The following is a 25,626-nucleotide window of genomic DNA, read 5'->3' on the forward strand; positions in this document are numbered from 1 at the left end:
AATAATCTCATTATTTTATCTTGACATATGCACATATGCTAACTCTCACTGTGTGTGTGGGGGGGGGCTGGCAGGGCATACATGCTCTGTATCAATGACCTCATTATTTTATCTTGACATCATCTCTGAGAATGATTGTTTTAACATCTCCATTTTGAGGATAAAGGCAAGACTAGTAAACAAGTTCCAGGAGCCAAGGTCACCACCTTGGTATCTTCCTGGCAACAAGAAGCTATTTTCAAACTTACAGTCCAGGAGTTTATTGCTTTCTATTGGTGTTCTGCATGTTGATGCCATACGGATACAAAGGTTACCATGGACATATACTGATAGTCATCTTTGAAAAGAAGTTGAACATCTCAAGTAAAGGTTTTATGGCAGTAAACTACCAAAACATTAACAACAAAAAGATCCCTCAAGCTGTTGGAGGACTGAATCAGAAAGTCCTGAGCAAAGGAACAAGGGAAACAAGGTTCTGTATCAGAAGTCAGGAAACATGCTGTGTGCTTCGGACCATGCGTGCAACTAGTAAGACAAGAGTTTGTCTTTATAAAGCATCAGTAGTTCACTGTGGAAGATGTAAGGAAATATAAGTTATATATATTATGAAAGGTAGAGGGGGCCTTAACAACCAGACACTAGCACAGTCTATAAACCGAGCAAATTAAAGTTTCCCAAATTTAAATTTGGGACATTTTCTGGATTAAGAGAGGATAAAATACAACTGTCAGATCCCAGTTGTGGTCAAAATGTTTTTTTGTTTTTTTTTAAATTTTGGTGCCAGGGTCTCTCTACAGACCAGGCTGGCCTCAAACTCACAGGAAATCTTCCTGCATCTGCGTCTCAAGTGCTGGTATTAAAGGCAGGCACTACCACACCAGGCTAAGATGAAATAGTCTTAAAATATGTCAAAATCAAAATAATGAAAAGAAAAATCATTGATACAGAGCATGTATGCCCTGCCTGCCCCCCCTACACACAGTGAGAGTTAGCATATGTGCATATATCAAGATAAAATAATGAGATTGACAGGAAAACAGTTGTGAAAAAGAGAAACATTGTAGTCACTCTGTAGTATAAGGAGTGACATTTTCTTCACGAATAGAAAGCATTTAGACTCTGATAATCAAGTAAGATTGTTTGCTAGGGACATGTTACCTGGTTGTGGGAAACTGACTTCTGGCATTTCTAAAGCAGTGTTAAGAGGGTGGCTTGTATATGGTTGGTCTCCATGAGTTACAATAGAAGCTGTGATTAATTAACTTTGCAGAGGCCTTTCTAGGGAGAGTGAAGTTCTTTATGAGCAGTTTCCTCCCTCAAATGTGACATTACTTAAAATGCAGAAACTTACATGTTCAAAGATATGCAAAAATATTTTGTAGTAATTACAGTTTATTTGAATTGTTTTACCAAGGTAAAAAGTAGGAAGTTCAAAATCTTCCCATGTAACAAAAGGGATGTGATTTGTATTATCTTTCAAGTTGTAGGCTTTAAGATATTTTTTTATAAAATTTTATTGACATGTATTAACAGCACAAAATAATGGGTTTCATCATGACATTTGTCTTTCTAAGTCTGGTTTATTTTGCTTAGCATGATGATTTCTGCCCATTTCTATATAAGCAACACAATTTCATTTTTTAGTGGCTGCATAATACTCAAAATACACACACACACACAAACACACACTCTTTATCTCTCCACTGGTGGGTGGTTAAGCTGATTCTGTGACTTGGCTATTTTGAGTTGTAACAAAATAAACATGAGTTTGTAGGCACCTTTGTTGTATTCTGCCTTTAATTCCTGGTGATAGGTACTGAAGAGTGATATAGCTCGATCACACAGTAGTTCTAGATCTTTTTGTTGTTAGATTAGAATCTCCATACTAATTTCTGCAGTATTTGACCTAATTGAGAAGCTTTGGATCTGAGAGGACTTAGAGGAAGGAGTGTGTGGTAAGTATGATCAAAATACATTGTATGCGAGTCTCAAAGAATTAATAAAGTATTTTAAAAGAAATAAATATTACTGCAACTCAGAATAATCTCCACCATATAACAATATGTAAGGGGCACTCCACCTGCTCTCCTTGCTAGCATTTGTCTCGAAAACAGCATGTGCACGTGTGTACACAGATACACATGTACTGATGTTGGGCATCTTCCTCAATCACTCCTCACCTTATTCTTTGAGACAGGCTCTCTCAATGGATTTGAAACTCACCAATTTGGCTAGATTACATGACCAGCAAGCAGCAGGGATCCCTGTATCTGCCTGTGCATCCCTGAGATTGTAGACACATCTCCACACTTGCCTTTTTCCCCATGGGTGCCAAAGAGGGACTCAGTCTTCACTATTGCAAGGCAAGTATTGAGACACGTTCCTTGTTTTCTTTTATTTTTCAAGGCCCAATCGTTTCTTATTTTAAAGACTTATTTTTGACTGGACTCAGACTCAAGAGTAGAAACTCGAAGTGAGGACAGCCTATGTCTCTTGGCAGTCTGTTCCAGGTGTTCTTTGGCTTCTTTCATTCTCTTGGCTAAAAGTTTAGCGTGCCCCACAGCCTCCTCCTCAGTTTTCGTAGTGCACTGTTTCTTCAGAGCAGTATGTTTGTGTTACAGGACATGTGGAGTAACAAAGACACTGATTCTTTGGTGCTTTGGTCTTGGGATTCTTAACTTCTTTCTTAAGAGCTTTCTCACAGCATGTTGTTGGACATCACCTTCTTTAGAGAGGTTAGAAATGCTTTTAGATTCTGCTAGTTCTTTTGAGACTGCTGAGCCCAAATAGCATCTGTCAGTTCAGGAATATCCTTCTTTCCCCTATGCTCCCCCCCCCTTTCAATAACCACATTGAGAACACTCAGATTGGCATCTATGAACAGACTTGTGCTTCCTCTCTAGTTCTCCTTGGTCTGTAGCAAGGATACTTCTTACTCAACATCAGGCACACTGTGCTCTGGGTCAAGATGCCTTGCTTCATGGGAAAATCTTGTTTGTTATTCCTGCCACTGATTCTGACCTCATGACCTTTCCACTCTTCACCCAGGATCTCAAGCACCTACTTCTGTGGCCATGTGTTTCTCATAGAAAGTATGAGGTTTGCATTCATCATCATTTTAATGGGTTTCTGACAGCCAGTGGCTGGAAAGGAGCTATTCAGCTTCATCTTGTCACAGCCAATCCTAGGAGGCACCACAAAAAAGTGCTTGTTTTCTTGATGGTACTCATCCTGACTAGGGTAATTTGCCGTTCCTTAATGTCTAAAGACACTGTACATTTTTTCCCACAGATTTATTGGTCACTTGTACTGTTATAATTATTTTAAAAGTATTTGTTCCTGATGTTTAACTTTTTGAATTCTTCTAATATTTTGGATTTTACTCTTTGGTGACTAGCTGGTGAAGACTTCCTTCCACTCTGTAGGCTGTCTCTTTATGTTGAAAATTGATCCCTTTCCTATTCTGCCTCCTGATTTCATGCAATGCAACAGCAGTTTTCTATCACTTCTTGGATGTGCTGGTTAGTTTTATATTAACTTGACACAATCTAGAGTCATTTGGGAACAGGGTACCTCAATTGAGAAAATATCCCCACAAAACTGGCCTGTGGGCAAGCCTGTAGAGACATTGTCTTCACTGATGGTTGATGTGGAAGGTCCTAGCTCATTGCAGGCAGTGATAGGCATTGGCACTTGGTTCTGGGTGAACAGGCTGAGCAAGCTACGGTGGGGGTGAGGGGAAGCAAGCCGGTAAGCAGGACTCCTCCATGGCTTCTGCTCCAGTTTCTGCCTTCAGATTCTTGTCCTGAGTTCCCTGGATGATGAACTACAAGTTCTGAGATGAAATAAACCTTTTCCTCCCCAAGCTGCTTCCGGTCATGGTGTCTCATCATAGAAATAGAAATCTTAACTGAAACATTAGACTATTACAGTCCTTTTCAAAAAGTCCTTGCCTGTGCATCTATCCTTCAATGTTTCCCTCTGTGTTTTCCTGTAGTGGTATCAAACTTCAACTAGGTCTTTGATCCATTTTGAGTTTTGTACAGGGTAAGAAGTAAAAATCAAGTTTGAGTCTTTTACATGTGGATATTCAATTTTCCTAATAACTTGTTAAAGAGCATTTTTCTTCAGTGTGTGTTTTGGCCCCCATGTGGATCAGATGACTACTGCTAGCTATGTTACCGTCAGTTTATTTCTGGGTCCTCTGTTCTGGTTCATTGGTCCACAGGTTTTATTTTCACACCACTATCATGGTGGTTTTGTTACTTTGGCCCTGTATTATAATTTGAAGTGAGGTACTTTGTTGTCCCTTAGTACTGTCCCCTTTTCCTTTAAGATTACTTTGGTCCTAGTTGTGGGAATAATGTCATAGGGGTTTGATGGGGCTTAACTGCATCAAATCTGTAGATGACTTCAATAATACAATCATGTTATTTCATTCATTATTTCTTGCATTTCTGATTGCATTTGGTGAATTAATTTGCTCATCTGTCACAGCCCCTTTTGTTCCATGGTTAACATGAGTCTGGTCAGCAAAGCAGGAGCCCCTATAGAGTTGGGGGATCCTAAGGCAATGAAATGATGGGGTTGGAGCTGCATGTGGCTGCCATCTTGAGCAAAAGAAGACAAGAGTAGGATACAAGGAACATACCTAAATATAATAAAAGCAAAAGACAGCAAGCTGATTGCCAACATCAACTAGATGGAGAGAAACTCAAAGCAATTCCACAAAAATCAGGAATGAGACAAGGTTGTCCACTCTCTCCATACCTGTTCAATATAGAACTTGAAGTTTTAGCTACAGCAATAAGGAAACCAAGGGAATACAAATTGGAAAGGACAAAGTCAAAGTATCATTATTCACAGATGATATGATAGTATACATAAGTGACCCCAAAAACTCTGACAGCTAATAAACACCTTTAGTCAAGTGGCTAGATACAAAAATACCCCCACCCCCAAATCAGTATCCCTCCATTATACAAATGATAAATGGGCTGAGAAAGAATCAGGGAAACAACACCCTTCAAATAATATAAAATATCTTAGTGTAACTCTAACCAAGCAAGTGAAAGACCTGTATGACAAAAACTTCAAGTCTTTGAAGAAAGAAATTGCTGTAGATACCAGAAAATGGAAAGCTCTCCATGTTCATGGATTGGTAGGATTAACATAATAATAATGGCCATCTTACCAAAAGCAATCTACATACTCAATGCAATCTACATATTCAATGCAATCCTCATTAAAATCCCAACACAATTCTTTTACAGATCTTGAGAGACTACTCAACTTCATATGGAAAACCAAAATAATCCAGGATAGCTAAAACAATCCTGTACAATAAAAGAATTTCCAGAATTTCCAGAGGTATGACCATCCCTGACTTTAAGCTCTACTACAGAACTATAGTAATAAAAACTGCATGGTTTGGCATAAAAACAGGTGGATTAATGGAATCAAATTGAAGACCCAGACATAAATCTGAACACCTATGGACACCAGGTTTTTGACAAATAAACCAAAATTACATAACGGAAGAAGAAAGCATCTTCAGCAAATGATGCTGGCATAACTGGATGTCAGCATGTGTAAGTACAAATAGATCCATATCTATCACCCTGCACAATACTCAAGTTCAAGTGGATCAAAGACCTCAACATAAACCCAGATACACTGAACCTGACAGAAGAGAAAGGGGAGAATAGCCTTGAGGGCATTGGCACAGGAGACAACTTCCTGAACAGGACACCAATAGCAAAGGCACTAAGTTCAACACTTAATAAACTAAAAGGTTTCTGTAAGGCAAAAGACACTATCAGTAGGACAAAACGGCTGCCTACAGAATGGGAGAAGACTTCACAAACCCCACATCCTATCCAACAAAGGGCTGATATCAACAAGCCAAATAATCCAATTTAAAAATAGGGTAGAGATAAATAGAGAATTTTCAACAGAAAAATCTCAAATGGCCGAAAATCACTTAAAGAGATGTTCAACATCCTTAGCTATTAGGGAAATGCAAATTATTCTGAGATTTTATCTTAAACCTGTCAGAATGGCTAAGATCAAACACAAAGACAGCTCATGCTGGAGAGGATGTGGAACAAGGGGAACACTCCTCCATTGCTGGTGGGAGTGCAAACTTGTACAACTACTTTGGAAGTCAGTGTGGCAGTTTCTCAGAAAACTGGGCCTTAATCTATCACAAGACCCAGCTATACCACTCTTGGGCATTTACCCAAAGGATGATCAATCATACCACAAGGACACTTTCTCAACTATGTTCATAAATGTTCACAACAGCTTTATTTTTAATAGCCAGAACGTGGAAATAACCTAGATGTCCCTCAACCGAGGAATGAATAAAGAAAATGTGATACATTTACAAAAAGGGGTATTACTCGGCTGTTAAAAACAAGGATACCAGGAAATTTGAAGGCAAATGGATGGAACTAGGAAAATTATCCTGTGTGAGGTAACCTAAACCAGAAGGTCAAAAATGGTATGTACTCACTCATAAGTGGATATTAGCTGTAAAACAAAGGATAACTATGCTACAATCCACAGACCCAGAGAGAGTAGGTAGCAAGGAGGGTTTATGGGGAGGACACCTGGATCTCCCTGGGAAGGGGAAATAGAAGGAATTTCATGAGTGGACTGTGGGTAGGTGGGGATGGGAACATGAGTGATCAGGTTGGAGTGGGGGTGTTTATGAGAGAGTACTAAAAAGAGGGGAGGCATTTCAGGGTTAAGTAAAAATCTGGTATAAGGGAATCTCCCAGGAATCTACAAGGACAACACCAGCTAAGACTCTTAGGAATAGAGGATATGTAGCCTGAACTGGCCACCTCCTATGACCAGGCAAAACTTTAAATAGAAACCGACCCAGGTTTGACCCACAGTCTGTCCTGCCTATGGGATGTGCTGGGGTAAGGGTGGCCCAGAGACTGAGGTAGAGGCCAACCAATGAACAGTCTAGCCTAAAACCCATGCCAGGACAGTAAGCCCACCCCTGACATAGCCTCAAGCACCAGGACCCACAGGCTGGATGACCCAGAGACCTAGGATAGAACCAAACATTACTGGAAGAAAAAAATGTCAATGGTGGAGATTGAGAAATCCTGCAAAAGTGGGGGAAAGGATTGTGGGAGCCAGAGGGGTCAAAGACACCACAAGAAAACTCACAGAATCAACTAACCTGGAATCATAGGGGCTCACAGAGACTGAACTGACAACCAGCCAGCCTACCTGGGACTGACCTAGGCTCTCTGCATATATGTGACAGTTGTATTGTGGGACTCTATCAGTGGGATCAAGTGCTGTCTCTAACTCCTTTGCTGGCTTTTGGGACTCTATTCCCCATACTGGGTTGCCTTGCCCAGCCTTAATACAAGGCTTGGTACTTAGTCTTACTGCAACTTGATATGCCATGTTTTGTTGACACTCATGGGAGACCTGTTCTTTCCTAAACAGAAAAGGAGGAGGAGTGGATTGGGGGGGTGTTGAAAACAGTTGGGGGGGCTGGGAGAAGGGGAGGGAGGGAGGGGAAACTGGTACCTGGGTGTAAGATAGATAGATAGATAGATAGATAGATAGATAGATAGATAGATAGATAGATAGATAGATAGAGGGTAGATAGAGGATGGGAGTAAGCACTCTGCAGGGGTGCCCTAGCAGAGGACTCCCCTCTTTGCAGGCTCACCTTGAAGATTTCAAAGAAAACTAGAAGCAGTGTCGTCTCCTCTTTTCTTTTATTTTAAAAACACATAAAATTTGCACCTGCAACTCACACCTTTAACTAGTGCCCTAAGTCTGAAGCCCAACTCTGATAATTACTTGAACGGTATCACAATGTCAAAGGGCTAATAATGTTCTTTACTTTTAAATGCCATTATACTAAGTGCATTTCTAATATCTACTAGAGGATACACAGTGACTCTTTGGGCAATTAATTTTATTATACAAACAAATAATAACCAATATAGTTGTTGTACATCTTTTGGTACTCAAGGAACAGCTTGAAAAAGCTGTTCTCTCAAATTACATTCCCATTTAGAAACTAAGGTTAAACTAACCTCAAAGACTACAAATTGTTAATGTGAAAAGACGTTAATAAATTCAGGAAGGCAGCAGTGTATATCTGATAGGGATAACATGCTGCTCACATGCAATCCCTCAAACTGTTTTTTTTTCTCTAAATTTTCTTTTGTTTGGTAGAGAATAAAGTCCTTCAGTTTGCTGTACAGCTCCACTGTCTGTCCTGTCTGCCTTTCTAGAAGAGCCTTCCTTTATACACACAGCAAGGTGAGGTTTTTGAACTCTTGCCCATTGGAGACTGTCTATCTGAAACCCCACATCCTACCTTGGGTAACATGACCAGTATTCACTGTGTGGTCCTTTAGTGTTCACCTCAGTCTGGGCTTTCAAAGAGGTTCTTAACCATTCTAGGTAACAACTTTTTCTTTTAATGGTGTTTTTGAGATGGTCTCTCACTAGCCCAGGCAGGCCTTGAACTCGCAAAGTGTCTCCTTTTCAGCCTCTTAAATCCTGGGTTTACATGTGTGTAACACGGTGCCTGGCTGCCAGGTTGCCTGTTGGCTTTTCCTCTATCAGCTAACTTCTCAGCTAACACAGTTTGGAACTCTAATAAGATTTGAATGTGACTTCTGATAAAAGTTTTGAAAATGCCCACTGACAGTATAAACTACAACACTCAATTATTAAAAAGCAGGATAAGGTTAAAGCCGGGCAATTGGTAAGTTTATTCAGTTCCAGCACTTGGGAGCTGAAGGCAGGAACATAAGGATTTCAAGTTCAACCTCACCTACATAGTGAGTTTGAAATTAGTCTGAGCTAAACGAGACCCTGTCTCAGAAAAACAAACAAAAACCCCCAAAAAACACAACACATACATACATACATATACACACACACACATATACAGAACAAGTTCACAAACTGTGGCAATCCTACTTTTAGACACTGATATAATGATCACAATTTATTTTAATTATACCTTGACATCATATTTGCAAGTTGGCCTATAAACTAAAATTTATTTGTAACACCCAAAATGCAGTGTCATCCAGGCTATATGCATATAAGCACAGAGTGTTGAAAATTTTGACTTGACTGAAGAACACATTCCAAACAGAGAGATAAGAGACACACTGCTTTCGTGTTTTCAGGCTCTCATACTATAAATGTCTGTCTCATGTACTTAGTACCACATTTAGAATTTAATTACCATGGATAATGAAAATTACCTACATAGCTAATATGATACAGTGTTAAACACTTACTTAAAAGATTGTATAGCTCTCAATCAATCCACATCTGTCAGCAAAGGACTACACAGTAGGTTTTGGAGTCTTTTGCCATTCCCTCTTGTATTTTATAATCCTTTAAAAAAATCATACTTAGTTCATGGCGATTGAAGGGCCAGATAGTTTGCTAACTCCTGATGCATAGTTGCATTACCATGAGGAATCACCACAGAACACTACATGAATATAAAGAAATTAAAGAGCTTAATAAATAAAAGATGTAGATAGAATAAGTCCTACATTTGCAGGTAGACACATTAGAAAAGTGTGACTGTATAGAAATAAAAATATCTATGGTGATTACACAAAAATACAAGAATATTAGTGAAATAAAAAGTTGTACTAGCTAGTTTTATGTCAACTCGGCACAATTTATGTCATTTGGGAAAAAGGATCTCAGTTAAGAAAATCCCCTCACCAGACTGGCCTGTGGGCAACTCTGGGGGCCTTTTCTTGATTGCTGATTGATGTGAGAGGGCCCAGCTCACTATATAGTGGGGGCTACCTCTGGTGGTCCTAGGTTCTACAAGAAAGCAGGCTTAGCAAGCCATGAGAGGCAAGCAATTGAGCAGCATGCCTCCAAGGTGTCTGCATTAACTCCTGACTCCAGGTTCCTGCCCTGTCCTGCCCTGACTGCTCTTGGTGATGGACTGGAAGTGTAAGATGAAATAAACCCTTTCCTTCCTAAGTTGCTTTGGGTCATGGTGTTTCATTACTGAAATAGAAACCTAATGAAGACTGGTATTTGACTTTGTTGCTATTTTTTTTTTAATTTGTGTATGCATGGTATATGTACGTGTATGTGGAGGGCTAAGCAGGCCCATGCTTGTGTTGAGACAAAAGGAAGATGTCAGGTGTCCTATCTGTCTTATTCCCTTGAGACAGGGTCTCTCACTGAACCTGAGCTAGGCTGCTGGCCGCCAAACTCTAGTGATTCTCCTTCCTCTACCTACCACAGCTGGGGTGATGGGTGGGTTCATGCAGGACCACACCCAGCTGGGATTCAGACTCAGCTCCTCATGCTTGTGCAGCAAGCGGTCTTAGCACTGAGTCACCCCCCAGCTCCTCCTTTGTGAGTTTTACATTAAACCTTATTCTTTAAAAGAAGGTAGTTGGTTTAACTCTAAAAGACAACTTTACTGTACATCCTCCTATCTACCCACTCACATTTTCGTGTGTTCATCTATTTAACTAGCTCTTCATCTAATAAAGATTTTGTGAACATGTATTTTTTGTTATAATATTGATAGCACAAATAATATACTAAACACTGACAGGGTTGTAGCTGTAGTTTACTGGTCAGAGTACTTGCCTTGCATGTAGAAGGTCCCAAGTTCCATCTCTACTACTGCAAACATATAAGCAAAAAAAACTTGGAGAGCACAATTTAAAATTGTGTTATAAGTACAGAAAAAGGCTTTCTGTATTAATATTTCTGTATTAATATTCAGTGGATGGATGACAGAAAATTGTATCCCCATGCATTTCCTCCCTATGTATTCCACCCTTAGTGACATTTTATGCAGATTCCTAATCATTGCACAATCAGAGGTGTGAGAGAAAAAGCCTCCTATACTATTTTTTCTTTAGTTGAAATACCATGAGATAAATACTAGGCTAGGGAAATGCCTTGTGTTGTGATGGTACAGACAGGAGCATCAGGGATAGTCTTGCTTGAAGATGTGCTATTTAATTAGGTTTTGGAGAATGAAGAAGGGATGGTAAGAGAGTAGGTTAGAGGCAGAGTGAAGGCTAAGGGTCTGGATTATGGAAAGGCACTGCAGCAGGAAAGAAAGAATTAAAAAGCAGTTTAGAAACTGTATCCAATATCTAGGACAATGGTGTCACAAACCTGTGGGAGTAACCAACCAATGTCTGATTTGACTTAAGGCCTACTCCATGAGATGGAACCTATACCTGACACTGCTTGGGTGACCAAGAACCATACTCTAGATAGCCCGGGGAGCTAGAGTAAAACCAATTTAAAAAAAGAAAAAACATATTCAATAAAAAGCTTATCAAATCTGTTCTGTTTTTTGGAGGTGTCTCCCCTCCCTTTGATTTATTTTTCTTTTCAACTTGACATAAAGAGAGTTACCTGGGAAGAAGGAACCTCAATTGAGACAATGCCTCCATCAGACTGCTTGTAGGATTTGATGTGGAAGAGCCCAGCACACTATGAGTGGCACCACCCAAGCAGATAAACGGTCTTGGGGTATACAAGAAAGCAAATTGAGCAGGCCAGGGGGAGCAAGCCAATAAGCAGCACTCCCTCGTGGCTTCTGCTCCAGTTCCTGCCTCCAGGCTCCTGCCTTGAGTTCCTGCCTCCAGGCTCCTGCCTTGAGTTCCTGCCTTGACTTCTCTTTATGATGAACTACAACCTTAAGTGAAATAAACCTTTTCTCCCCAAGTTGCCTGTGATCATGGTCTTTATCTCAGCAACAGAAACCACAACATAAGCCACATAGAATGCCTAACTGACCTGAGAGGCAGTGAGGACTGTTCCGCTCTTTCTTATAAACAGTAGTGATCTGATCTTATCTGTATGCATGAAAGCTACAGGTACAGAACAGAAAGCACTGGAGATGAGAAGGATGCCAGTCAAGATGTTTCGGTAATCCACTTAAAAAATCATTGTAGCTGGGCAGTGGGGGCGCACACCTTTAATCCGAGCACTCGGGAGGCAGAGGCAGGTGGATCTCTTAGTTTGAGGCCAGCCTGGTCTACAGAGTGAGTTCCAGGACACCCAAGGCTACACCAAGAAACCCTGTCTCAAAAAAAAAAAAATCATTGTAGCCTTCCTTAAGGTAGGATCAATTGAAATGGCAGGTAGTAATTGGGGAGCTGAGTGTATCTCAGTTGTAGAAAATTTGCCTTTCCTTTATTGGGGTTGATCCTCACCCCCCTCCACACACTATGAGGGAATTATTCATATCTTCAACACTATGGGCAAAGGAGAAAAGGACAATTGAGGACTGTCCAGATTGCAGCTTTGGGAAGGGGATGACAGCACATAATGTACCTGCCCAGGTACTGGCTATATCAGCAAGAGGAAGTCGAGCTTCTGATAAGCAGGAAAAGCATTTTGGACATGATGAGCTTGAGAGGCCTGTTAGTAAGATAAGCTACTCAGTAGGTAGTTTTCCATACAGGTCAAGAGGTGAAAAGACCACATTGGAGCTGGAGACAGTCAAGATGAAGGGGTCATTTCTGATCATTTGTCAACTGATCATTTGTCAGGGAGAGGAATGAGGTGACAGGAGGAGGGCTAGGACAGAGCTCTGCAAACACTTAAAGTAGAGGAGCTTATAGAAAACAGGCAGAGAACCAGAAAACTGGACCCCAGAAGTCTTAGGAAGAAATCTTCCCAAACAGGTCGCTGATAGATAGCATGGAGCTACTGTACAGTAGGTCACCGGATAGTGTCCACTGAACTTAGTGACAAGAAGATGATTGGTAGCCTTAGAAAAGCCAGTGTCGATGAACAGCGATAGAAACCAATGGTCCTCCAAGGTCAACCGACCGCCTCCCTCCTAAAGCCTTCCAAACACTGCTCTCCACCCCTTTGCTGCCACTCCAGCTCATACTCATTATTCCTTATCGGACCTTTGGCAGTCACTCTTACAGTTACCTTGCTGTATAGTCTCTTTCTAAGCCCCACCCCCAATATATATAGTTTATCCTACAGCCAACTCCAACTGCCAGAGTAGTATTTCTCAGGTACAGCATGGAGCAGAACAGTCTGGCTCAGAAACATAATCGTTCCCTGCTGCCTTTATAAAGTTGTACAGCATCCCTCTCGGCTTCAGTGGGCGCTGTATTCTGCATCCTTACTATCCACACATACACATATGATTGGATCATTGCTGTTAGTAACACCTTAACAGTCCTCACTACCCGATTTTATGTGGCTCATAAGGTCTCACGATATTGGTAAAACCTAAACACCTTTACATGATACTCAGCCCCCACCCCATTACTTGTCTCAATCTTCAAGTCCATTCATATTGCCTACAATTCAAAAATCTGCCTTAAAATTCTAGCTCTAAAAAATTATCTACATTTAAAGAGTCAAAATGTAAATTATGGTCATGCAGATGAGAATAACTTTCTTAAGGTATGGGTTTGGGTCTCTAATAAGTCTGACAGACTGGATAAACAGCGTCTAACAGAAAACTTGTCATGAAATATATTCCTTGTTGTATTATGAAACACATGGCTAACAAAGGGTGGTGTATAAGCATTTAATAATGGATTTCATAATATTAATCTGTTACAGAAAACATTTCTATCCTGTTATCACTGTCTATTTTCAGCTCAGTAGAATGACAAGAAAAAGAAAAAAGGCACACACAAACTTTCTATTTTAAAGAAACAATCATCTTGTGTGTGGTGCTTCCCAACTGGAAGCTGGTAGTCTAACGGACTACACTGAACTAACTAGTGCCATGACTTCCCAGCTGTAGAATTATCATACATAAGACAATTGAACTCCAGATAGATCAGAGGCCTCTAACAACTCTTAGAGGTGATAAAGATGATGTCACAGGCAAAGAAGGATACGTTACATAATCATATACCATATTCCTTGTCTTTGTTACTGTTTGCTATTGCTTTCCAGTACTTTGCATAATCACATGTGTGTTACATAAACCTCATATAGTGCAGTGGTTCTAGACTATACTTTACAAAGATGCTTCCCATCTATACTTACTCTGTGCCTTGGGACTGCCCTATAATATATGGTTGCAAAGGAATCAATCCTAGGATCAGTCCTCAGAAGGTGATTCTGCACTTGTAACAACTATTAGAAACAAAAGATCACCTTGCCAGAACTGATACTTTGAAATTTTACCATGGTGAACCCAGAACTTCATAAAACAGCAAGAATGAACTATCCCAGATGTATTTTGTTGGCTTATAAAGGAATGCCAAAAGACTTGTTCTATTTTAATTAGAATTTTTCATGTTTTCAATTAGAGAAAAGTTACTTTCATTCATATTTTAGAAATCTAATGTTTTCTTGATTTTAGCAAGATGTTCTTTGAACCACAGAACAAACAGTATAGAGGACTGTTATCATAGTGCTTAATAACTTGTCAGTCTCAGAACATTCTGAGGCTTTCCTGGAGGCCATCTCCCAGACTCTGCTTTGGGACGTCCTGTATTTAGTGAGGAATTCTGAGTTGGTGACTAGCTGTGAGATCCACTTTGCACTCACCATAGTCTTTCACACACTTAGTGATGGAACATGCACTCAATATGCTAAGTATGTGGGAACAGACTATCAAAATAATTTCTATTTTGTGTCTCTGTCGGAATTACTTAAAGTCCAGTCAAGCTCAGTACCTTGATTTATGTCCTTACACTGTCAACTCCTGTGGACAAATCTGGAGGTCTAACAACTATTTTTTAGAATAATTTACATAATCACCTATGCTCATTATGCTAATAAGGTATTAGCATAAGCAATGACACAGCTAATCAAACTTTGACCTACATGTGATGCATTCCCCCACCTGGGTGAAACGAGAGTTCTACAACCCAAGAAAGCCTGCAAATATTGGTACAGATAACAACAATAAAAAGCTCGCTAAAATATACTATAGCCTCTAAAAATTATTTTCATGTTTTAACACTGAGCAGATGTCTTAGGATTTCTATTGCTGTGACGAAACACCATGACCAAAAGGCAAGTTGGGGAGGAAAGGGTTTATTTGGCTTACACTTCCACATTGCTGTTCATCACTGAAGGAAGTCAGGACAGGAACTCAAACAGGGCAGGATCCTGGAGGCAGGAGCTGATGCAGAGGCCATGGAGAGTCAGGCTTGCTTCTCCTGGCTTGCTCAGCCCACTTTCTTACAGATTAACCTAGGACCAGCAGATCAGGGATGGCAGCACCCACCATGTTCTGGCCCTCCCTCATTGATCACTAAATGGAGACATCTTGGCGTTTCCTCAGCTAAGGCTCCTTTCTCTGATGATTCTAGCTGGTGTCAAGTTGACACACAAAACCAGCCAGTACAACAGATAAAATGACTATCTAAACTGCAGTGTCCTTCGTGTGTATCTAGAAACTATATAAGTTTGTATTCACTGAAAAGTATACCAACTCATGGTGCTTTAATTTGTTCTAATAATCGAACCTGGTCTTCCAGAGTATCACTGCATGAAACAGAGCATTTAAAAGTAAAAGAGCTATAATGTAAATTACTATATTACATCATGTTAAAAATCTTATTGTGAAAAACAAGTGCTTTTCTTAGATTTCAGGTTTTATACATTTGTAAATTTCAATGTGGTAAAATTCCAGTCTCCATTTTACCAGTAAAACAGGTATGTCTATGACCTTACTTCCTATTCTACAGCAATCTTCAGAAATTTTCGAGTCAATAATTTGGTTCCATGAAATTCTCGGAGTATAGTGTTTCCTGAGTTGCAAAATAATTGGTAGATTATTCAGGAAGATCATTATCTTTTAACTGGTTTTTCAAACAAACAACAACAAAACTACCTAGAATCCTGGCTTCCACTTTTTATGTGGGAATGACACTCAGCTAGTGTAGGTAGTTAAAGTGGTTCATCAGCTCCAAACTAAGCTTTAGGTGGGATGTATCTTTGCAGGCAAATACGAAGTATTTTCCTCTTTTTCAAGGTATCTATTTACTTTATCACTCAAAAAAAAAAAAGATGAAAAAAATCTTCAGTTCCTAAATATCATACCTTCCCCCTCAAACAGTGCTAGGCAGTAAGTTGAATATATTAAAAAACAGGTCAGAGAAGCTCCCTGTATGACTCCAAGTACATTCAACAAGGGAAAGGGTAAGCTGATTTCAGAAATTCTTTTCAAATATTAAAATTGCCTTTAAAAAAAGTTAGAGAGTTTGAGTTCCAATGAAATTACTAATAACTTCTAAGACATTCCTGACTACTTTGTCAGCATTACAAGATCTTGTGAGGAACTTCATAAATTAGAGCAATTGTGCCTCCCCCTCAAATTTAAAGAAACGGAAATGAACAAGTTAAAAAGCATTTTCCTAACCCTGACTGTAAGTCACAAGCTTGATGCTGCCTGGAGCCAGCTGGCATTGGGCCCATTTACAGTGGTTGTTTACTCCCTGTCTACCAATCATTACAGAGAAAGAATGCTTACAGGCACAGTCGGAATGCCTTCCAAAATAGACCGACAGAGAAGAAGGCTTAAGAGCTTTATTAACTTTATAGGTATTATTTGGAATGTTCCAAAATCTTTGAATCCACTTTTCATAACTCGGCATTTTAAAGTAATCCGCAGTAAACAATCTTAAAATGAGCTCATTAGTGGAATGGGTAATTTTCTACATTTTAAGTAAATTTTAACTATAATTTTTTTAAAGATCCCAACATCTACCTTAAAGCAGATTTTAATTTAAATAATTTGATTGAAATTGCTATTACTAGTTCTTAGCATAAACATAAGAGTAAGAAACCATGGCAGAATATATAGAAAATAGAAAAGTAAGCTCTGATTATCACAGAAGAAGTACATCAGAAAAACAACTGAGGGACTTGGTCAACGCCTAGCAGCTACAGATTGGTGTTAAGCCCTGGGAGAGCCTCTTTCATCCCCCATTGTCTAGTTTAATTCCGAGATAAACAGGTAATACAACCCTTTCTCCATTAGAGTATATCCCAAGTTTGTCTCCTCAAGGTTACATGCTATATTTAGTATCAGCAGCCATGGAAAACTTGAAAATATAACTTGTCTCAGCACTCAGTGAATGTTAAAATGAGTGACAGACAGGCAGGAGGTTATGTCTCAGGTATTTCATAGTTATCACCTTAATCCTAGAATCCAATCAACAATGTAAACAAATTCCACCCAAAGGACGTTAGGAATAAAAAAAGACTTTTTAAGCCCTATGTATTCAGTGAAAAGATGACGAGTGTGCTCTGTAGGAAAAGGAGGAAGCTTCTAAAACCTCTGAAGCACCCACAGCTCCTAACAGAAGATAGACAGCACCACTGTGTAGTATCTGCCTTCGCTAGCTTCTTCATTATAATTTTCAGTAGATTTTAGAACCCTATACATCTCTTACTGTACTATACACAAATCATTCCATGATATCTATGTTGTACATAAGCAGTTATGTTTAATAACCAAGTCCAAAGGGCAAAACCGATCACTTTGCCAGCACCACAAGGCTGCTGAGGTTTCATTTCTGAGCCCCTCAGAGCCTGGTGGGGTCTGGGTTGCTCTGCTCCCTGGGCACATCTTTTGTTAATTATCTTCAGTAATTTGGTGGTTCCAGCTCCTGCCATATGTTGGTCACAGTGTATCTGTTTCTGTTTTTACTTTTGTGTTCTTACTTGTGATTTGTTTCTTTCAAAAAGAGATCACATGCTAATGTGGTTTACTTAATACTAAATTATAGTAAACTATTTTCTAAACATTTGTTTTCTGAAAAAAGCTTACAGCTAATTATATTTTGGTTAATTTTTCTTCCTCCCCCGCACCCTCGTCCCTCTCCCTCATCCCTTTTCTCCTTCTCTTATCACTTCTGCCCCCTGCCCCGGGATGGACTCCAAAGCTGTACATGCTAGGCAAGCCTGCACTATGGCACTGAACTACATCCCTAGCCCATTCCTTTTAGGAGATGAAAAATAAAGAATGTACCCCTAAAATGCTGGGAGTAACTGTAACACATACTGTATCGGTTATTTCTAAATTCTAACTAGGGTATAAAATTTAAATAAGACATTGATCAGTAGGTAAAAAAATAAAATAAAATTCTACCTAGTGCTTCCAGTAGTTAGTAACTGAGCAGGTACAACATTCATGACCCTGAAAATGCTGTAATTTATAAACAAGATTGAAAAATACTTCCATGGTAGGACTATAGAGATGACTCAGTGGTTAAGAGCACTGGCTGCTTTTTTCAGGGGACTTGGGTTTGATCCCCAGCACCCATATAACAGCTCACAACTGTCTGTAACTCTAGTTCTAGAGGACCCAATGCCTTCTTCTGATCTCCCCAGGTACCAAGCATGCAGGAGGTGGACAGACAGACACACTTGCAGGCAAAATATCCAAACACATTAAATAATAAAATCACAAATACTACTGCATCAGCAGGGGTGCTTGCTAAGATCTGAAGGACTAAAGAAGCATCAATTATTCATTAAATGAGTTGAAAGTTTTCTATCTATAATGTATTATTAGTATATTTGCTACAGAAAAGCAAAGTGGTTTGTCGACACAAATGTTACAAACTTGAATTTGCACAAAGGAAATTGAAATTTGACTCGGTAAATACAATAATTATAACAGTAATTCCACTTGTTAGGCACATTTCTAGCTTCTACTTTTCAATTTGGTAGTTGAATGAAAGAATATATATACTTTGCATAAAATTGAGTATCACAGCATTAAAAGCTAAAACTGGATAAATTTGAAAGATGAGTGTTTTGCTCAATAAATGAAAAATTCTAAACAATTTTGGAAGAATTCTATAATCCTTAGGCTTGTAACTGAATTACTGAAAGTCAACTTAACCCAATCTCTTAAACTACAAATGGGGAATGCCACGCTTTGATTCTCCTTATCACCACCCACACTTCTTTCCTCTTTTAGTTTTGCAGAATACCACCTCTAAAATAGCATTTCTAACACTCAACAGAACAGAAAAATGCTGTGCTAATATCTTAGTTGTCTTCACTGAAAAATATATACTTTCACAGTTCCATTATACTGTAACCTCCTCTTCTTTTAAGTAGTATAGCTACCAGAAGTTCCTAAGGCATTTGTAGGCCCCTCTCATCTTCTCCAGATCCCACCTTCTGTTGACAGTTATGACTTCCAGAATCAAAACTGAGTGTGAAACTTTGGTTAATGGCCGACTAAAACCCCCAAGACCCATAACAGAAACCAGCAGATGATGTGTTGACCAAACACCTGCCCAAGCCGAATGAGAAGTGCTGTCGTCTGCAGACAGCTGAGAAATTTTCTGTTTAGCTTGCGTGTGTTCACTAAGCAGCCCGGGGTGCGGGTCTGTATCTCTTCACGCTCCATCTTGCTTATAGCACCACCATTCCCATTCATCACTTCAGTAAATGAGATGTTTACTCATTTAAAATTTGCCCTTTCTCTTTATTAGTCCTCTCAAACTTTCTGCTGACTTTAAAAATCTTATATGTATGGATGTTTTGTTTGCATGTTTCTCTGTGTGCCACATGAGTGCCTGGTATCAGGTATCAGGTCCAATGGAACTAGAATTACACATGGTTGTGAGCTGTCATGTGGGTGCTGGAAATCAAACCTGAGTTTTCTGGAAGAGCATCTCGTGCTCTTAACCACTGAGCTATTTCCCCAGCCCTTACTGACATATTTAATAGATATTTAAAAACATTTACTCTACAGCATTCTCTCTAACAGAGATTTCCCCCCACTTAATCCTATCTAGAGAACTTCAGGTCAGAAGAGGATGGCCACTGTCTACATTACAGGGTGTACTGCAGCACTACATAAAGCAAGGTCTAAAACTAGCATACGGAAGTCTATACCTTTTTAAAGACTAAGTAACAGTCCAATAGAAAACAAAACAAAGTGCTATTTACAGTTGTAAAGAAAGAAGTAAGTGGGAATAAATGTAGTCATGAAGTTAAAGAAGTACACACTGGAAACCATAAAGCATCGAGGAAAGAAATCAAAGATGTAATGCAAAGGCTGAATATGTTCATGGAGGGAGTGAAAGCAGTAAAGATTTAGGGCAATCTATCAAAATGCCAAATTGTGGTAGTCATAGAAAAAGAAAATAACCTCAAAATTGATTGGAGGGGGCACACCTAACCAACACTAAGAAACCACGTTAGAGGCTTCATGACTGAATGCTGCACCTCAAATTCAGTAAAATAACATGGCACTGAGATAAAAAACAAACAAACAAACAAACAAACAAACAAACCACCACCACCGAGGAGACTGACAACAGAACGGAGAACCTGGAAAGAAACAAACTTCTGACAATAGCATCAGAAAGTATATAAAAGACCTGGGAAACCTAGTTTACACATCCTCCCCGCTCCCTGCCAATAGAATTTTAGCTAGGTGCTTTCATGATACACAAAAGTCAACTTAAAATAGGACAAAAGACCAATGATCAGAAACCATAACCTCAGAGAAGAATATAGAGGTAAAACAACTTGAAATTGGTCTTTGTAGTTATTGTTCTATACCATCAAATGTTCCTATTACAAAAGCAAAAGTACTGGACTGGAAAGATGACTCAGGGGTTAAGAGCACATGCTGGTCTTCCAGAGGTTCTGAATTCAATTCCTAGCAACCACATGGTGGCTCACAACCATCTGTAATGAGATCTGGTGCCCTCTTCTGGTGTGCAGGCATACATGCAGGCAGAACATTGCATACGTAATAAATAAATAAATAAATAAATAAATAAATAAATAAATAAATAAATCTTTAACAAAAGCAAAAGCACATAAATGTAACTCCATTAAATTTAGTGTTACTCATATTAAAGGAGAAAACCTCAACAAAATAAAAAAGCAGCCCACAGACTAGTAAAATATTACTTGCAAACAAAGTATATGATGATGTGATAACATTTATAAAATCTAGAGGGAACTATTAGGGGGTTAGGGAAAAATCTGGTGCTAGGGAAATCTTCAGGAATCCACAAGGATGACAATAACTAGGACTTCTAGCAATAATGGAGAGGGTACCTGAACTTACCGTCTCCATAATCAGATTAGTGACTACCCTAATTGTCATCATAGAACCTACATTCAGTAACTGATGGAAGCAGATGCAGTGATCCATAACCAAGCACTGGGCTGAGCTCCTAGACTTCAGCTGAAGAGAGGGAAGAGAAATCAGAGGAGCAAGTGAGGTCAAGATCATGATGGGAAAAATCACAGAGACAGCTGACCCAAGCTGGTGGGAGCCCGTGGACTCTGGCCTGTCAGCTGGGGAACATGCACGGGACTGAACAAGCCCCTCTGAATGTGAATGACAGTTAGATGGCTAGATATGTTTGGGGAGTCCCTGGTAGTGGGACCAGGACTCATCCTGGGTGCACGAAATGGCTTTTTGGAACACATTCCCTAGGGTGGGATACCTTGTCCAGGCTTGACACAGGGGGGAGGGGCTTGGCCCTGCCTCAACTTAGTATGCCAGATTTTGTTGACTCCCCAAGGGAGAACTTACCCTCTCTGAGGATTTGATGGGGGTGTGTGGGATTGGAGTAGAGGGGCAGGAGGAGAGGGAGGGGGAACTGGGATTGGTATGTAAAATAAAACTTTCTTTAAAAAAATTAATTAAAAAAAATCTAACCCAGCATAATCCCTAACAACAGTATTTGTCCATGTTCTCACAGGTAAGAAAACTACAACCAATCAAAATGCAGAGCTGTGGAGCCTGGTCCCAATGGATACATCTGCACCTAAGGCTTAAGGAGCATTGTGGAAGAGGGGGCTGAAGGGCTGTAAGAGCCAGGGCATCAGAGAGTTTGCTATGAGATTGTTGTCTCCTAAGTAACGTCAGAAGCTCCCCCCATAAAGATTCACCAACGTGACTATCCAAACATGAGCTGAACAAATACTGCACCAATGGACATGCCAACGTGGATGGGGAAAAGCCCAGGAGGCCTCAACCCTACACAAAGAAGTATATGCAACTGTGGAAAGCTGGGAACAGCAGAGATGGTCTTCCTGGGGAAAAGTACGCCAATTGGTTGTCCAATGGTCAGCCTGAAAACATACATACAATACATACAAATAACATTATATGAACTAAGCAGGTTATATTTAGGAATACACACACACACACACACACACACACACACACACACACACTCACATGCAATAGCAATCAATGAGAAAAGAGGCCATGAATTTGAAGGAGAGTTGGGAGGGAAGAAAAGGAATGGAAAAATGTAATTATAACCTCAAAAAGAAAAAAAAAGTGGACAATTCAATAGCAGAACAAATAACCCAGTTTTAAGAATGAGCAAAGACTATATATATCCGTGCCCCCCCCCCCCCCGCAATGACATTATAATTCTTTTGAGAAGCAGCAAGACTGCTATGAGTTTGAAACCAGCCTGGGCTAGCAAGAGAGAGCTAGTACCAAGGGAGGGGGGAGAGAAGAGAGGAGGAGAGAAAAACAACACAAAACAGGACAGACTAAGAGATACTACCCTACACCCTAAGGATGGCTGGCATAAATAAGAGACAGACAAATACTGGTGACGGTGTAGAGAATAGGGCCCCTAAGTGACTGCTGGTCAGGGTGTAGATCGGCATGGCCATATGGAAGTCAGTGTGGACATTTCTAAACAGGTTACAAATAGAACTTCCCTAAGCTCCAGCAGCGATGTCTGGGTGATGGAATTCACCTCTTGTAAAGATGATGGTATTGCCATGTTCACTGCAGTATACTCAGACAAGATCTGGAAACAGCCCAAGTGCCCACCAAACTGACAAACGGATAAAGAAAAGCTGCCACACAGCCCCAGACTACTAGTCAGCCATACAAAAATGATGCTGTGATGGTTATAGTCTGATGGACCAAGAAGACACTGTGCTAAATAAAATAAGCAGATGCAGAACTTAAAGCTTTGCGGGATCTCAAGATGGAAAAGGGTTTCAAACATATATACAAGGGAGTAAGGACAGTGGAGAAGTGGCCATAGGATGTAAAATAACATGTAGAATGAACAAGTTAAGATTTCATGGGCAATATGAAGTCTAAACTTATCAGGATTTTGTTTTATTAGATTTTTATTTAACAGATTTTTTTTTTTTTTTTGGTTTTCGAGGGTTTCTCTGTGTAGTTTTGGTGCCTGTCCTGGATCTCACTCTCTATACCAGGCTGGCCTTGAACTCACAGAGATCGGCCTGGCTCTGCCTCCCGAGTGCTGGGATTAAAGGTGTGTGCCACTACTGCCCGGCTGTTTAACAGATTTGAATTGCTATGTGACATACAATGTTATGTAAGATGGCAGACAGTAACCATTTTATCTTCTATGAGAATCTCCTTATATCCTGTGTTATTAAGCCTCAAATATAGACACTAAATTTTATTCTGAATAAACTCCTGGTAATCTCTGACTTCTTTTTGGTTCTCGGGATTAAACTAAGGGCCCTTACACATGCTAAGCAAGCCTTCTACTACTGGTTAAGCTCTTAACCCTTTTTTAAGTTTTAAAAGAGAAAGTAGCTAAGTAGCCCAGGCTGCCCCTCAGTTTTCTCCACAGCCCAGGCAGGCTCTGAATGTTCAAGCTTCCTGCTTCAGCTTCCCAGAAGTACCCGAGATGACAGGCCAGAGCCACGAGGGCAGATTAAGTTGGGCTTTGAGTTTCCTTTGTTGGCCAGTCACTAAACTGAAGCCTAGCCTAAAGGTTGTGTTGCCACATACAGTAACACTTCTGACCAGGAAAGAAGTATCTAATCTCCCAGGTGTCAAATGGTCCCTATCCTATTTAGTGAAAGCACAGCAACCCATCTGTGCATGGTTCTAGCCTCTCTGGTATCCAGGGACTCTTCAAGCCACCAACAAGTAGTCAGCAGTAACTGCAAGTGATACAGAAACACATGGCCTGTGGTCACTTGTCCCCAGCAGAGGCTGACAGCCACTGCAGTAGGGGACCTGCACACGTTCATCCTGAACTCCAGTGAAAACAGGAACAAGGCAAAAGCATGCAGTCTACAGCAACACATCCTACACAAGGAACAGGGAGGAGGTAGAGTGACCAAGTGGTAAGGCAATTCTGGATGAACACAGCTTGGCAGTGAGCAGTGTACTGTATTTTTAACTCAGAAGTGGTTGAGATCTATTTTCCTAAGTGCACACCTTTTCTTCCTTGATTGTAGGAGGCAATATCCCTGAATGAAGACAGCGCAGGCAGCAGCAACCCAGGAACCTGCTTCCTCAAGTTAAATCTGTGGTCTGGATGACGGCGTAAGCTAGACTCCCTTACAACTTCAGAGAGTCATAAAAGGAAAGGGAATAAAAGATGAAATTTCTGGAAGCTTTTTATGACTTATTTTCTAGAAAATGAAGAATCTTGATTTAGTCCTAAAGAAATTCTTTATTTCTAAACACAGTGCATTCTTACAATCATTTGTGATTGGTCTGGGGAATACTTCATTTCAAGTCTTAAACAGAACACAAATTTATAGCATTCCTAATTTGTTTAGCTATAATCTCGAATGATATATTTCTGCATTTCACAGATTTTTCACTCTTTATTAGTATACAAGCAGTTCACTGAAAACACAGAAACTCTTGCTTTTTAAAACAAAATTGACAGACTTTCACTATTTAGTTGTTTAGGCTGTACTATAACCCCAGACTGGTGATCCCTAGTACAGCCTCCCATGTAGCTGGGGGGAACCTGTGTTACTGTGCCTAGACAGAAACCATCTTATCATTAGTTTTAATACTTTACATTTTAAATTTTCCTTTCTTTAAAAAACAAAACAAACCAAAACTCCCAAATCTCCCTGGGAAGGGGAAATAGAGGAGATTTTGTGAGTGGACTGAGGTCAGGTGGGGATGGGAACAAGAGCAGTCAGGTTGGGGGGGGCAATAAGGGAGAGGACTGAAAGAAACTACTGGAAAGGGGGAGCATTTCAGGGTCAGATAATAACCCAGCACAAGGGAACTTCCCAGGATTCTACAAGGATAACCCCAGCTAAGATTCCTAGCAATAGCAGATATATAGCCTTAACTGGCTATCTCTTGTAACCAAATTGGTGCCTAGCCTAATTGTCATCAGAGAGGCTTCATCCAGCAACTGATGGAAACAGATGCAGACCCACAACCAAATATTAGGTAGAGTTCAGGGAATCCTGCAGAAGAGAGAGAGAGAGGAAGGATTATGGGAGTTTGGAGGGGTCAAGGACCCCACAAGAAAACTCACAGAATCAACTAACCTTGGCTCATAGGAGTTCACAGACACTGAACAGACAACCAGGGAGCCTGCATGGGACTGACCTAGGCACTCTGTATATATGTTACAGTTGTAATAGCTTGGTCTTCCTGTGGGACTCTTAACAGTGGGAACAGGGGCTGCCTCTGACTTTTACTGGCTTTTGGGACCCTACTCCTCATACTGGGTTGCCTCACCCAACATTAATACATGGGGAGGTGCTTAGTCTTACTGCAACTTGATTTGCCATGTTTTGTTGATACTCATGGGAGACCTGTTCTTTCTAGAACAGAAAAGGAGGAAGAGTGGGTTGAGGAGGGGAGGGACTGGGAGAGGAGAAGGGAGAAACTGCATCAGGGATGTA

General features: G+C 40.1%; 1 protein-coding gene and 2 long non-coding RNA genes across 10 annotated transcripts in view; 2 read left to right on the top strand and 1 right to left on the bottom strand.

The window, feature by feature from the left end:
* Positions 1–3,566, top strand: part of LOC121824002 (uncharacterized) — a 59,032-nt gene extending 55,466 nt beyond the window's left edge. Inside the window, exon 4 of the long non-coding RNA XR_006065722.2 lies at positions 2,198–3,566. This is a non-coding gene — a long non-coding RNA (uncharacterized LOC121824002). The remainder of the gene's footprint in view (positions 1–2,197) is intronic.
* Positions 1–25,626, bottom strand: part of Nr3c1 (nuclear receptor subfamily 3 group C member 1) — a 130,630-nt gene that overhangs the window by 44,302 nt on the left and 60,702 nt on the right. The gene's annotated exons all lie outside the window — the stretch shown is intronic.
* On the top strand, positions 5,279–24,354 carry LOC143269570 (uncharacterized). Of its 2 annotated transcripts, none has more exons than XR_013046056.1 (4): positions 5,279–5,591; positions 6,322–8,307; positions 21,705–22,048; positions 24,202–24,354. It is a non-coding gene; the product is annotated as an uncharacterized LOC143269570 (long non-coding RNA). The 2 variants fall into 2 exon arrangements; XR_013046057.1 differs by having other exon boundaries at positions 6,322–6,505; positions 8,221–8,307; positions 21,705–24,354.

This window comes from Peromyscus maniculatus, chromosome 19 (assembly GCF_049852395.1).
Source record: "Peromyscus maniculatus bairdii isolate BWxNUB_F1_BW_parent chromosome 19, HU_Pman_BW_mat_3.1, whole genome shotgun sequence".
NCBI classification, from domain to species: Eukaryota; Metazoa; Chordata; class Mammalia; order Rodentia; family Cricetidae; genus Peromyscus; species Peromyscus maniculatus.